Source organism: Apodemus sylvaticus, chromosome 2, assembly GCF_947179515.1.
Source record: "Apodemus sylvaticus chromosome 2, mApoSyl1.1, whole genome shotgun sequence".
NCBI classification, from domain to species: Eukaryota; Metazoa; Chordata; class Mammalia; order Rodentia; family Muridae; genus Apodemus; species Apodemus sylvaticus.
This window is the reverse complement of record NC_067473.1, coordinates 49,846,278-49,861,328: the sequence shown is the minus strand read 5'-3', so window position 1 is coordinate 49,861,328 and position 15,051 is coordinate 49,846,278.

Below are 15,051 nucleotides of genomic sequence, written 5' to 3'. Positions count from 1 at the left end.
TTTGAGAATTGCTTTTTCTAACTCTGTGAAGAACTGAGTTGGGATATTGATGGGGATTGCATTGAATCTGTAGATTGCTTTTGGCAAGATGGCATTTTAACTATATTAATCCTGCCGATCCACGAACATGGCAGATTTTTCCATTTTCTGAGGTCTTCTTCGATTTCCTTCTTCATAGACCTGAAGTTCTTGTCATATAGATCTTTCACTAGTGGGTTAGAGTCATACCAAGATACTTTATATTGTTTGTGGCTATTTTGAAGGGTGTCATTTCCCTAACTTCTTTCTCAGCCTCCTTATCCTTTTAGTATAGGAAGGCAACTGATTTGCTTGAGTTGATTTTATAACCAGCCACTTTGCTGAAATTATCAGCTGTAGGAGTTCTCTGGTGGAGGTTTTTGGGTCACTTAAGCAGACTATCATGTCATCTGCAAATAGGGATAATTTGACTTCTTCCTTTCCAATTTGTATCCCCTTGACCTCCTTATGTTGTCTAATTGCTCTAGCTAGAACTTCAAGTACTATATTGAAAAGATATGGAGAGAGAGGACAGCCTTGTCTAGTCCCTGATTTTAGTGGTATTGCTTCAAGTTTCTTTCCATTTAGTTTGATGTTGGCTACTGGTTTGCTGTATATTGCTTTAATGATGTTTAGGTATGGGCCTTGAATTCCTCTTCTTTCCAAGACTTTTAGCATGAAAGGATGCTGGATTTTGTCAAATACTTTTTCTGCATCTAATGAGATGATCATATGGTTTTTTTTCTTTGAGTTTGTTTATGTAGTGGATAGCATTGATTGATTTCCTTATATTGAACCATCCCTGCATCCCTGGGATGAAGCCTACTTGATCATGGTGGATGATTGTTTTGATGTATTCTTGGATTTGGTGGCAAGAATTTTATTAAGTATTTTGGCATCAATATTCATAAGAGAAATTGGCCTGAAGTTCTCTTTCTTTGTTGGATCTTTGTGTGGTTTTAGTATCAGCATAATTGTGGCTTCGTAGAACAAGTTGGGTAGAGTTCGTTCTGTTTCTATTTTGTGGAATTGTTTGAAGAGTATTGAGGTTAGGTCTTCTATGAAGGTCTGATAGAACTCTGCACTGAAGCCATCTGGTCCCGTGCTTTTTTTGCTTGGGAGACTTTCTATGACCCTTTTTATTTCTTCAGATGTTATGGGACTGTTTAATTGATCTATTTGATCCTGATTTAGTTTTGGTGTCAGATATCTGTCTAGGAAACTGTCCATTTCCTCCAGATTCTCCAGTTGTGTTGAGTATAGGCTTTTGTAGTAGGATCTAATGATTTTTTGAATTTCCTCAGCTTCTGTTGTTATATCTCCCTTTTCATTTCTAAGTTTGTTAATCTGGATACTGTCTCTGTGTCCTTTGATTAGTCTGGCTAAGGGTTTACCTATCTTGTTGATTTTCTCAAAGAACCAGCTCCTGGTTTTGTTGATTCTTTGTATGGTTCTCTTTGTTTCTACTTGATTGATTTCGGCCCTGAGTTTGATGATTTCCTGCCTTCTACTCCTCCTGGGTGAAATAGCTTCTTTTTGTTCCAGGGCTTTCAGGTGTGTCATTAAGCTGTTAGTGTATGCTCTCTCCATTTTCTTTTTGGAGGCACTCAGGGCTATGAGTTTTCCTCTTAGCACTGCTTTCATTGTGTCCCATAGATTTGGGTATGTTGTGTCTTCATTTTCATTATGTTCTAAAAAATCTTTAATTTTTTCTTTATTTCGTCCTTGACCAAGGTATCATTGAGTAGAATATTGTTCAGTTTCCGTGTATATGTGGGTTTTCTGTTGTTTTTGTTGCTATTTAAGACCACTTTTACTCCATAGTGATCTGATAGGAGGCATGGGATTAGTTCGATCTTCTTGCATTTGTTGAAGTCTGTCTTGTGACCAACTATATGATCTATTTTGGAGAAGGTACCATGAGGTGCTGAGAAAAAGGTATATTCTTTTGCCTTAGGATAGAATGTTTTATTATATATTAAACCTAATTGGTCCAAAGCCTCAATTAGTTTCATTGTGTCCCTGTTTAGTTTCTGTTTTCCTGATCGGTCCATTGAGGAAAGTGCAGTGTTGAAGTCACCCACAATTATTGTGTTAGGTGCAATGTGTGCTTTGAGCTTTAATAAAGTTTCTTTTATGAATGAGGGTGCCCTTGCAGTTGGAGCATAGATGTTCATGATTGAGAGTTCTTCTTGTTGTATTTTTCCTTTGACCTGCAAGAAGTGTCCCTCAGAGTCTCTTTTGATGATTTTGGGTTGAAAGTCAAATTTACCTGATATTAAAATGGCTACTCCAGCTTGTTTCCTGAGACCATTTGCTTGTGAAATTGTCTTCCAGCCTTTTACTCTAATGTAGTGTTTGTCTTTGACGCTGAGGTGTGTTTCCTGTATGCAGCAAAAAGTAGGGTCCTGTTTACGTATCCAGTCAGTTAGCCTATGCCTTTTTATTAGGGCATTGAGTCCATTGATGTTAAGAGATATTAAGGAATAGTGATTGTTGCTTCCTGTCATTTTTGACGTTATTTTTTAAATTTGATTGCTTAACTTCTTTTGGGTTTGATGAAAGGTTACTATCTTGCTTTTTCCAGGGTGAAGTTTCCCTCCTTGTATTGGTGTTTTCCTCCTATTATCCTTTGTAGGGCTGGGTTTGTGGATAGATATTGGGTAAACTTGGTTTTGTCATGGAATGTCTTAGTTTCTCCATCTATGGTGATTGAGAGTTTTGCTGGGTATAGTAGTTTTGGTTGGCATTTGTGTTCTCTTAGAGTCTGGATGAGATCTGCCCAGGATCTTCTAGACTTCATAGTCTCAGGTGAAAAGTCTGTTGTGATTCTGATATGTTACTTGGCCTTTTTCTATTACTGCCTCTAATATTCTTTCTTTGTTTAGTACATTTGGGGTTTTGATTATTATGTGATGGGAAGTATTTCTGGTCTGGTCCAGTCTGTTTAGAGTTCTGTAGGCTTCTTGTATATTCATGGGCATCTCTCTCTTTAGGTTAGGGAAGTTTTCTTCCATAATTTTATTGAAGATATTTGCTGGCCCTTTAATTTGTAAATCTTCACTCTCATCTATGACTATAATCCTTAGGTTTGGTCTTTTCATTGTGTCCTGGATTTCCTGGATATTTTGGGTTACAAGCTTTTTGCATTTTGCATTTTCTTTAACTGTTGAGTCCATGGTTTCTATGGTATCTTCAGCATCTGAGATTCTTTCTTCTATCTCTTGTATTCTGTTGTTGATATTTGCATCTCTGTCCCCTGATTTCTTCCCAAGGCTTTCTATCTCCAACGTTGTCTCCCTTTGTTTTTTCTTAGTTGTTTCTACTTCTGATTTTAGATCCTGGATGGTTTTACTTAGCTCCTTCACTTGCGTGTTTGTGCTTTCCTATAATTCTTTAAGAGATTTTTGTGTTTCCTCTTTCATGACCTCAGCCTGTTTACCAAAGTTTTCCTGTATTTCTTTAAGTGATTTTTGCTTTTCCTCCTTATTGGCTTTTGTATTCTCCTGAATTTCTTTCAATGATTTTTGTGTTTCCCTTGCAAGGGCTTCTAACTTTTGATCCATTTTCTCCTGAATTTCTTTAAGTATGTCCTTCATGTGTTCCTGTACCAGCATCATGACCAGTGATTTTAAATCCAAATCTTGTTTTACTGGTTTGATGGGGTATCCAGGACATGCTGTTAAAGGATAATTGGGTTCAGATGTTGCCATATTGCCTTGATTTCTGTTAGTGACGTTCCTGTGTTTGCCTTTTGCCATCTAGTTCTCACTGGTGTTAGTTGGTCTTGTCAATGCTGGACTCACCAGTGCAAGCTGCCTCTTCCCAGGTGGCCTCTGGTGCACAGCTTACCTCCTGCACTGCCTAGAGACAGGGTGCTGTTGCCCAGGCAGTTCAGATCCTGAAGCAGACACCTGAAGGCTCCTGCAGGGGCCGGCTGGATTCACCAGAGCACACTGACTCCTCCCAGTCGGCCTCCCGGAAGCCCCTCTGGCCTCTTGCAGGACCTGGAGATGTGGCATTGCCGCCCAGGCAGATCTGGATCCGGAAGCAGAGAGATCTGAGGGCTCCTGCCAGAGGCCTCAGGACTGGAACCTAAGCTCTGTGCCACTGGAGCAAGCTGTGTGCTCCCAGTCTGCCTCAGGTGCACACCAGTTCTCCCGCACTTCCTGGATGCCGAGTGCTGTGGCCCAGGCTGTTCAGATCCTGAAGCAGACACCCTACACATGTTTTAATTAAGAGTAATATCTTACTAAACATTAATATCCTGTAATTGACTCCTCAAGTTTATGGAACGTTAACAGAATTTTGTGGCTAAGTTATCATAGAACTTTTGTATTGGTAATATTTTATCAATATTTTATCTTCTGTCTTTGCATCCACAATAAAGTGTTACTTCCCTTTTATGACCTTTAGTTAATTATTTTATAACATCTTGGATTCTGTTCTAGTTACAAATGTCTACTTTCTATCTCAGAGACAAATAACTCATGAGACTTGGAGACTGGCAGAATTCTAATTGTAGTTTTTATATCAGAGAGGGTTTTAATAGCAGTCCTATTATAAAGGGCTTAATAATTGCTAGTATAATTTTCAGAATTCTTACAAGATCAACACTAAGAATTAAAAATATCATCACTTGACTGTATAGTATCACTACCAGACAATAAATCTTCATTGATGTACAAAAATCTGAACAAAAACAGCAGGTGTTGGAGAGGGTGTGGAGAAAGAGGGACACTCCTCCACTGCTGGTGGGGTGGAAATTGGTACAACCACTCTGGGAATCAGTCTGGCAGTTCCTCCGAAAACTGGGCACCTCACTTCCAGAAGATCCTGCTATATCACTCCTGGGCATATACCCAGAGGACTCCCCACCATGTAATAAGGATACATGCTCTACTATGTTCATAGCAGCCCTATTTATAATTGCCAGATGCTGGAAAGAACCCAGGTATCCCTCAACAGAAGAGTGGATGCAAAAAATGTGGTATAACTATACAATAGAGTACTATTCAGCCATTAGGAACAATGAATTCATGAAATTCTTAGGCAAATGGATGGAGCTAGAGAACATCATACTAAGTGAGGTAACCCTGACTCAAAAGGTGAATCATGGTATGCACTCACTAATAAGTGGATATTAACCTAGAAAACTGGAATATCCAAAACATAATCCACACATCAAATGAGGTACAAGAAGAAAGGAAGAGTGGCCCCCTGTTCTGGAAAGACTCAGTGAAGCAGTATTCGGCAAAACCAGAACGGGGAAGTGGGAAGGGGTGGGTGGGAGGACAGGGGGAGAGAAGGGGGCTTGCGGGACTTTCGGGGGGTGGGGGGCTAGAGAAGGAGAATTCATTTGAAATGTAAATAAAAAATATATCGAATAAAAAAAAAGAAAAAAATTTAAAAAAAATAATAGGCTAAAACTCTAAAAACTAAAGAATAACTCGATTAACTAAATAATAACTCTAATAACAAATAACTAAAGCCCAAATGACTTCAGTCCAGAATTCTACCAGATCTTCAAAGAACTAACACCAACACTTCTCAAACTATTCCATATTATAGAAACTGAAGAACAACTCCCTAATTCATTCTATAAAGCCACAGATGCTGTAATATTTAAGCCACACAAAGACACACACACAAAAAAAGAACTTCAAACCAAATTTGCACACCAATATCTGTGCAAAAATACTCAATAAAACTCTTTTTTCCTGGAATTTTTTGCTTAGAAAATTGTTTTCCAGCCTTTTACTCTGAGGTAGTATTTGTCTTTGACACTGAGGTGTGTTTCCTGTATCCAGCAAAGTGCTGGCTCCTGTTTATGAATCCAGTCTATTAGTCTATGTCTTTTTATGTCTTTTTATTGGTAAATTGAGTCCATTGATGTTAAGAGACATTAAGGAATAGTGACTGTTGGTTCCTGTTATTTTTTATGTTATTTTTACATTTGTGTGGTTATCTTCTTTTGGATTTGTTGAAAGAAGATTACTATCTTTCTTTTTCTAGGGTGCAGTTGGCCTCCTTTTATTGGAGTTTTCCATCTATTATCCTTTGTAGGGCTGGATTTGTGGAAAGATATTGTGTAACATTGGTTTTATCATAGAATATCTTGCTTTCTCCATCTATGGTGATTGAGAATTTGCTGGGCTGGCACTTGTGTTCTCTTAGGGTTTGTATGAGATATGCCCAGGATCTTCTTGCTTTCATGGTTTCTGGTGAGAAGTCTGGTATAATTCTGATAGGTCTTCCTTTATATATTACTTGGCTTTTTTTCCTTACTACTTTTAATATTTTTTCTTTGTTTAGTAACTTTGATGATTTGATTATTTTTGATGGGAGGAATTTCTGTTCTGTTTGGAGTTCTATAGGCTTCTTGTAGTTCATGGTTAGGCAAGGTTTTGTAGTTCATGGTTAGGCATGTTTTCTTCTATAATTTTGTTGAAGATATTTACTAGCCCTTTAAGTTGTAAATCTTTGCTCTCTTCTATATCTATAATCCTTAGGTTTGGTCTTCTCATTTTGTCCTGGATTTTCTGGATCTTTTGTGTTACAAGCTTTTTGCATTTTGCATTTTGCATTTTCTTTGACTATTGAGTCAATGCTTTCTGTGGTATCTTCAGCACATGAGATTCTTTCTTCTATCTCTTGTATTCTGTTGTTGATGCTTCTATCTATGACTCCTGATTTCTTTCCAAGGTTTTCTATCTCCATAGTTGTCTCCCTTTGTGATTTCTTTGTTGTTTCTACTTCCATTTTTTGGATCTTGGATGGTTTTGTGAAGTTTCTTCACTTGTTTGTTTGTGTTTTCCTATGATTCTTTAAGGGATTTTTGTGTTTCCTCTTTACAGACTTCAACTTGTTGACCCGTGTTCTCCTGTATTTCTTTAAGGGATTTCTTTGTGTTTCGTTTTTAAGGGCTTCTACCTGTTGACTCATGTTCTCCTGTATTTCTTTAAGGGAGTTATTTATGTCCTTGAAATCTGCTATAAACATCATGAGATGTGATTTTAAATCAAGATCTTGTTTTCTGGTTTGTTGGGGGTATCAATGACTTGGTGTTGTTGGAGAACTTGGTTCAGATGGTGCCATGTTGCCTTGGTTTGTAGGTAATATTCTTTTGTTTGGATTTTGCCATCTGGTTATCTCTGGTGTTAGCTGGTGTTGCTGTCTCTGACTAAGGCTTATCTGTCATACAAGCCTATGTATCTGTGCTCCTGGGAGACCTGTTCTCTCTGTGTACACAGGTGTGTAGGTACTCCTCTAAGACCCACTCTCTTGTGTTTGTATTTGGGTATGTAGCTTTGTGGTCCCATCAGCTCTGGGTGTGGGCAAAATTGGAAGACTCCTGTCCCTGGTTGTTCCTAGGCTCTTGTGTCCTCAGGGTTTCTGGTTGTTTCCTCTAAGCAGCAGGGGTGGCCCTACATGTGCTGTCAGGCCTTTATACACTCCTGGATGGTTAGCTACCTCCCTGTGTCACTTGGCTGTGGCAGAGAATGGTCCTGATCTGGAGACAGAAACCAGAAGGCTCGTACATGAGGGTTCTGGATATGATCCTCTGAGCAGCAGGGGAAGTCCTAACCATCCTGACTAGCCTGTTTGTACTCCTCTGTGGTCAGCTATCTCTCTGTGCTACCTGGATATGGTGTACTATGGGGACTCAAAGTTCTAACTAGAGCAATTAGATAACAAATGTATATCAAGGAGATACAAATTGGACAGGAAGAATTCAAAGTATCACTATTTGTAGATGATATGATAGTATGTATAAATATCCCCAAAATTCTACCATACCATTACTACAGCTGATAAACAACTTCAACAAAGTGGGAGTATATAAAATTAATTCAAACCAGCCAGTAGCCTTCCTTGAAAATTAGGGAAACAACACCTTTCACAATAGCCAAAAATAATATAAAATGTCTTGGTGGAACTTATATCAAGCAAATGATAGATATGTATGACAAAAACTTGAAATCTCTGAAAAAAGAAATCAAAGATCTAAAAAGATGGAAAGAACTTCCATGCTCATGGTTGGTTGAATTAACATAATGAAAATAGCCATCGTACCAAAACTAATGTACAGATTCAATGCAACCCCCATCAACATATCAACACAATTCTTCAGAGATGTGGAAAGAGAAATTATAAACTACATATGGGAAAACAAAAAATCCAGGATAGCCAAAATGATTCTCAACAATAAAAGAACTTCTGGGAGAATCATCAGCCCTTACCTCAAGTTTTACTATAAAGCAATAGTAATAAAACCTCACGATACAGAGAAAGACAGATGGATCAAGGGTACAGAACTGAAGACTCAGAAGTAAACTCATACACCTATGGACAGTTGTTCTTTGACAAAGAAGTCAAAAAATACAATGGATAGAAGGTGTCTTCAGTAAATGGTGTTGATCTGTCAGTCTGTAGGCAAAAGAATGAAAATAAATCCATATTTATCAACTTGCACAAAGCTCTAGTCCAAGTGAATCAAGGACCTCAACATGAAACCAGATACACTGAATCTAATAGAATACAAAGAAGAAAAGCACCTCAAACTCATTGGCCCAGAGGAAATTTTCCTGAAATACCAATGGCAGGCTCTAGGATTGACAATTGATGAAATGGGATCTCAAGAAACTCAAAAGGTTCTGTAAGGCAAAAGATAATATCATTAGGACAAATTCATAACCAACAGATTAGGAAAAAGTTCTTCACTAACCCTACATTAGACAGAGGACTAATATCTAAAATAAATAAAGAAGTAAAAAAGTTAACCACCAGAAACCCAAGTAACATAATTAGAAATGGTGTACAGAGCTAAATAAAAAAAATTCTCAACTGAGAAATCTCAAATGGATCAGAAGCACCTAATGAAATGTTCAAAGCCCCTAGTCATCAGAGAAATGCAAATCAAAAGAACCCTGAGATTCCACCTCATACCAATCAGAACGTATAATATCAAAAACTGAGGCGACAGTCACATGGTGGTGAGGATGTGGAGAAAGAAGAACACTCCTCCTTTGCTGGTGGAATAGAAAACTGGAAAAACCATGCTGGAAATAAATCTGGAGGTTTCTCAGAAAATGATCCAGCTATATCCCTACTGGGCAAATACCCAATAGATGCTCCAACATATAAGAAGAAGACATGCTCCATTATGTTCATAGCAGACCTATTTATAATAGCCCTTCAAAGGAAGAATGGATACAGAAAATCTGGTTCATTTACATAATATAGTATATTTAGCTATTAAAATTGAGAACATCATAAATTTTACAGGCCAAAGGATAGAACTTGAAAATATCATCCTCAGTGAGGTAACTCAGACCCAAAAGTTCATGCATAGTATGTAGTTACTGAAAGTGGATATTAGCCAAAAAGGACAGAATACATAGGGTAAAACCTATAGATCATAAGAGATATAACAAGCAGAAATGCCCAAGAGGAGAGGCTTCAATCCCACTTATTAGTGGGAAGGAAATAATCACAGGAGGCACTGTAAGGGAGGGATCTGTGTGGGAGAGGAGAGTGAGAGGGGATAGAAGAGAAATCAAGAAGGGCAAGAGAATGAATGGAAATAATCAGTATCAGAGAATGGGAGGTCAGAGCCCCTCTAGAAAGTACCAGAGACCTAGAAGGTCAGACACTGTCAGTACTCATTGAGAGTGACTTTATTCAAAATATGTAAACATTGGGGAAAGGGAACTGGAAGCCACAGAAGAAGGGACGGGGTTACTAACCCACAGCCAAAATTCCTGACCCAGAATTTTTCATTTCTAAAGGAATTGTAAGGACAAAAGTGGAGAAAAGGCTGAAGGAATGGAGGTCCAATGACTGGTCCAATTTGGGATCCATCTCATGGGGGGTCAGGGGCAGCACCAAGGCCTGACACTACTATGCTGTGATGTGCTTGCAGACAGGAGCCTGGCATGACTGTTCTCTGATAAGCCCTACCAGCAGCTGATTGAGACAGAAGCAGATACTCATACCTAATCATTGGACTGAAGTCAGAGAATTGGTTGAATTAGGGGAAAAATTGAAGAAGCTGAAAGGAAGAGTGATCCCATAGGAAGTCTAGCTGCCTCCACTAACCTAAACCCTAGGGAGCTTCCAGAGACTGGGAGCATACATGGGCTAGTCCAAAGTACCTGTCACATATGTAGCAGAAGTCTACCTGATCTTGCCTCAATGGGAGAAGATGCACATAATCCTCCAGAGACTTGTGGTACCAGGGAAGGGGGAGGTCTGGTAGAGTGGCAAATATCCAAGGCAATGACTGGAATGTAAATATATAAAATACATTTTAAAAAACATGCAGGAGAATGACCCTCACTTAATTTGGAATCAAATAAGACAATGCATTGAAAGATAATAGTTCCCTTATTTACCCAACTTAGTTTCTATACTAGTTTCATTTCTATTGTTATGACGAATTTACCGCCAGAAGAAACATTAGCAAGATTTATTTGACCTATATTTCTGGGTTTCAATCCCTCACTGAAGGAAGACAAACAAACACTTGAAGACAGTGGGGGTTGTTATTCCAAAGAATATTTCGTTTGTCCAAAGAATATGTTTTGTAGTTACAGAAGTACTATAGGAAATGCAGAGCTATGTGCTCACCAGCTTCTCCTCACTAGTTTGCTAGATATTGGACCCCTCTGTGTTAGTTAATACTCAAGACAATTCCTGTAAGTCCAGGTAACTCAGCCTACAAAGCATTAAGACAATGTTTCACAGATATGCCTTATGCCTACAGGCCAAACTAATCTAGGCAATTCCACAATTTTGAGATTCTCCTCACAAATGACTCTAAATAGTACCAAGTTGACAGTCAAAAGAAAATAGTTCTGTATGTTTACTTGAAAAAGTAACTTGGACTCACCTGATATAACTGTTGTCTCTTAGACTTACTCCCTTCATATACAACCCTGGGCATAGAGAGGAAGCTTCTAGCCTCCAGACAATATAATCTAGTCCTAGTAGATTTTCAACCCCCGGGATTTACTTCTGAACAAGCTTACTGTTTTTAGCTCTTTGTGAGCTTGATGGTTCAACTCATCTGCTTTGGCCCAAACTCCTTTCCAATCTGACTAATTCAAAGTGGCTTATCTCAGCTTCTGACTGAATAGCTCTGCTTGGCTTCAAGCTAACACAAGCAATCAATTCTAATCTGGTTTAGTTTCATCCTCTTGTTTGTTCTATATTGGCCAGTGATTGTTGTTAAAACTGTCCCAATCTTCTCCTTCCCTCTCTCTCTCTCTCTCTCTCTCTCTCTCTCTCTCTCTCTCTCTCTCTCTCTCTCTCTCTGTCTCTCTCTCTCTCTCTCTCTCTCTCTCTCTCTCTCTCTCTCTCTCTCTCTCTGCCTTTCTTTCTGAGCTGTTCTCTTAAGTCACCTATCTTTCCTGATATCATTTTATCATGTGAGTTGAATGTATCTTATCTCTGATTCACTCTGTCAAATCTTTCTCTAATTCATCAATTTGTCTGCCTCTCAGTTAGATACCACTTTCAAACATAGCAGTTTTCTTCTACAAACTAATTTACCTATATTGTTTGTGATTAAAGATATATACTAAGGGAGTATCTGCATTCAAGATGGAACATACAGACCTAGAAAACCTTTGTTTTCCATATTATCCAAGTTTCTAGATCCCCTTTCTGTTTATTGTGGTACGACTGGAACTTTATAAACTCACACATAAAGTAGCTACTTTGGAACTCACATTCCATGCCTGCCTCCACACCAGAGAGTCCTGTTCTTACATTTAAAAACAAGAAAAATCCGGCCATAGTACATATGATGTTGATATGCAGTGTAAGGCAAAATAGGTATCCATTTTCTATATTGAAGGACTATTAATCTGAGCCCTTCCCCATTGTAGTAGATCTCTTTTCTTTAGGTTTATGGCTATATCTTCTATATAAGGAAGTAACATTCTTATCTGACTTTCTGGTACCACATATTTAATTTGTCTTACACTTAGTTTTACTAGATATAATGTTATAAACCCTACAAACTGTGTAAATATCAATTTGGATTTCAATATCCTCTTGATATTATAGTTACATTAGCTTTTGTTTCCATTAAACTTTCAATTTCAATTCATTTAATTTTAATTTTAATTTTGGTTTCTTGTAGTTGATAATAGTTACACACACACACAAGCACACACACATACACACACACACACACACACACACATTGAAAAAAATCTGTCTTCTAGTACTTCTGAATTCTCCTGTTATTTCAATTGGATTGCTTTGCCTTTGACATATGGAATTCATAGAAGCTGAGCAATCCTAGTCCAGCTTTAAACTTCTTATTTTACTTTCCTGCTGTCTTTGATGGCAGAGGTCCATGCACTCAAGTGGGTATTTTGGTGATAGTGTGAGATGTTTACATGTAACTAAGTATAAGTCACTGCAACCTTCTATGGCATGTATTAAATCTCCAGTAATTAGTTTAGTTTACTCTAGTTGTTCTTTGGATTGCTGATAGAAAAATTCATGGCTCATGTTTGTTGTTGAGGTATAAGCTAACCCGTATGGAATTTTCCAGTATTTATTTTATGGAAGTTTCATATCAGTAGGGAATTATTTCAAATATTTCTTGCATATCTGCATTCACTAGTCCAACACTTACCCTTACCACGCCTTCAACTAGACAGCTGAGGTCTTCTATAGAAGTCTCTAGGAATGCCAGTCTCTTTTCACACAATCTTAGATAACACAGTGAAAACAACAGACATTCTGATAAGTAATTTTATTGGTTATTGCTTGTTTAATTACATAGTCATTAAGATCAATATCAACAGTAGTTCTAATCCATCCTTCCATGGGAACTAACTGAGCTTTTAAAGGCCTAAGAACATTGTTTTACATTCTATATTTGCATTTGGAAAGTTAAACTTTCAATTAATACCTATCTAATGACCTTATATTGCCCTGTTTATAGAATCTTTCTCAGACAGGGAAATAAAATGGAGATGCAGGGACGGAGGGAACTCAGTGGGAGAGGGTATGGGGATGGAAGCAGGGTGAGGTAATTAGGTATACACAGAGCAAGGGAGAGAGAATGGAAATTGGTGGTGGTCAGGAGTCAGGGGTAGGTGGAACAATCTATAGGACATGCCTGAAACGTGGGATGGGGAAAGGTACTATAATGTCTATGGGGACAATTCTAACTGAGACTCCAAAGAGTGAGAGATAAGGATTCTAAAGTGGTCACTCAGTACTTCCACTGGAGGGATAAAGACAGCAATCTACCCACAATTTTTTTTAACCTGAAATTTATCCTGAATATAAGATGTGCAGGAACAAAGACAGAGCAGAGACTTAGGGAATGTCCAACTAATGACTGGACCAAATAGACCTATCCAGTGGGCAAGAACCAATCCATGACACAACTAATTATACTCTGTTATGCTTGTACATAGGAACCTAAAATAGCTATCCTCAGAGAGACTCCTCTAGTAGTTAACGGAAAGAGATGCAGAGACCTAGAGCTAAACATTCGAGGGAGCTCAGAAACCTGCACAGGCTGGGGGAATCCAAGTCCTGACATAGCAGAAAACCAGAGAGAAAACAAAAATCAAAGGAAAAATACCAATCCAACAAAGACATAGTCAAAATGGTATGAAGACCTTTAATTACCCAAAGCCCAGATGTCTATAAGCCAGTAGTAGAAGTACACAAGAAACAACAGCCAACACATAATGTCATCACTTGAACCCAGCTATATCACTGCAGCGAGCTCTCCATATTCCAAAACACTAAATCACACACATACATACACATACACACACACAAAGACCTTAAAACCAACTTTATGCAGAATATTTAAGCAAAAACTTAATAAAACCTTAAGGAAATTCAGGAGAATACAAACAATTGGAGGAAATCAGCAAATCCTAAAGAGAGCCAAGAATGAAGAAATGAACAACTGAAAAATGGCTGAAACTATTCAAAACCTAAAAATGGAAAGAGAAGCAACAAAGAAAAGACAAACTGAGGGAATTCTAGAAATGAAAAATGTAGGTAAGTAAACAGGAACCAGACACAATCACCACAAACAGAATACAATAGATGGAAGAAACGATCTTAGGCATTGATGATATCACAGAAGAAATGGATATATTGGTGAAAGAAAATGTTAACTCTAAAGAGTTCCAGACATAAAAGCCACAGATAATCTGGAACACTAACCAAAGAATAATATGAATAAAGTTCAAAAACCATACTGATTTTCATCAAAGTCATAAAAGAAACAATTTTCTTTCCTAAACAAAAAGAAGCTTACAAAATCCCAAATAGATGGTACCACAAAAGGAAGTCCCCTTACTATACAATAATCAAAACACTAAATATTCAGAACAAAGAAAGAATTCTCAAAGCTACAAGGGAGAAGTTCAATGATAGTATACTTAAGTGACCCAAAAAACTCTACTAGAGAACTCCTACAGCAGATAAACAACTTCAGCAAAGTGGCTGGCTACAAACTCAACACAAGCAAATCAGTAGCCTTTATATACTCAAAGGATAAGCAGACTGAGAAAGAAATTAGGGAAATGACACCCTTCACAATAGCCACAAACAGCATAAAGTATCTTGGGGTGACTCTAACCAAACGAGTGAAATACCTATATGACAAGAACTTCAGATCTCTGAAGAAGGAAATCGAGGAAGATCTCAGAAAATGGAAAAATCTTCCATGCTCATGGATTGGCAGGATTAATATAGTTAAAATAGCCATATTGCCAAAGGCAATCTACAGATTCAATGCAATCCCCATCAAAATCCCAACCCAGTTCTTCATAGAGCTAGAAAGAGCAATGCTCAAATTCATCTGGAATAACAAAAAGCCCAGGATAGCTAAAACTATCCTCAACAGTAAAAGAACTTCAGGGGGATTCAGTATCCCAGACCTCAAACTTTCCTACAGACAAATAGTGATAAAAACTGCATGGTATTGGTACAATGTCAGGCAAGCTAATCAATGGAATAGGAGTGAAAACCCAGAAA